Here is a 1,349-nt window from a genome sequence, read left to right on the forward strand (position 1 = left end):
CATTGAAACAAGTACTTGAAGCCAGATGAAGATTATTCTATGCTTAGAACCTTCAGAAAGCTTCCCACATCACCCAGAGCAGAAAGCATGGATCCTTAGGAAAGCCTGCAAAGTCCTGTACCCCTACACACCCTTCACTTCTACAAACTCTTGTCCTACTCCCTTTCACTTCCCAGGTCCAGAAACAGTAAACTCTGTGTTGCTCTTAGAATACACCAATACCTACCGGCACATGCACCTGCTCCTCCTCCAGTTAGGGCTCAGTTCCTGCAAACACCCAAACAGCTCACCTCCTTACTTCTTCTACTCTTTGCTTAACTGCCACTTTCCCAACAAGGCATCCCCGAAGCATGCATTTAAAATAAAGCAGCTAGATGCCTTGAACAAAAACTGAAGTTACATGTGCCCACTCTTATGGTGGATGGGAAGAGGGTACCTTGAGATACAGGATACCCTCTGTTCCTTTTAATGCCCCATACTGAGACAACAATTGCCTGATATCCTTTCCAGCTCTCCAACTATGAGGTCCTCCTACCACCCAGGAAGAGAAAGTTAATAAAGTCATAGGAGCACCTAAAAAATAATAATAAATAAATAAAATGTGAATGTATCTTGTACCCCTAAGCCTGCAGTCCCTAACCTTTTCCCCTGACTAATTTTACTCCATAAAAATGTTTCTCTTTCTAAAATACTAAACATATTGCTCCTTTTGTTTATTATCTGTCTCTGCTCCCCAGCAACCCCCTCCCCGCCCCCCAAGCACACACACTAGAAAGTGAGCTCCTGGTGGAGGGGATAAGGAATATTTATTTTCTTTTTTATTCACATATATATTCACTGACCATCCACTTCCTCCCTGCAATTTTTGAGAAACACATGAGCAGAGGGAGCAAATCATGAGATATCTGGGAGGCAAGTGGGAGATGCCCAAGGGCAGAGGGCCAAGGGAAAAGTATTCTTGTTTGTTCAAGGAAAGAAGCTTCTGTAGTCGGAATGGCTGAATGTAGAGAGGAAAGCAAGACAGTGAACAAATTGTGTTGGGTGTTGTGGCTCCTATAGGGCTTCAGAAACCTTGGGAAAATTTTAACAAATCGATTGTAATGGGCCAAAGACTAAAATTGGGAGACCAGTTAATAACGCATGCAACAAACCAGGGTAGAAATGATGGAAGAAGCTTAGCTTCTTATAAAAAGTTTGGTGACATCTTGTGTTTTTGTATTTTTTTTAAGTTTGCACAAATATTATATTATTACTCTTTCTTTTTTTTCTTTCTTTTGTTCTTTCTTTCTTTCTTTCTTTCTTTCTTTCTTCCTTCCTTCCTTCCTTCTTTTCTGTCAGCAATATGTTTT

The sequence above is a fragment of the Canis aureus genome, chromosome 30, assembly GCF_053574225.1.
Source record: "Canis aureus isolate CA01 chromosome 30, VMU_Caureus_v.1.0, whole genome shotgun sequence".
NCBI lineage: Eukaryota > Metazoa > Chordata > Mammalia > Carnivora > Canidae > Canis > Canis aureus.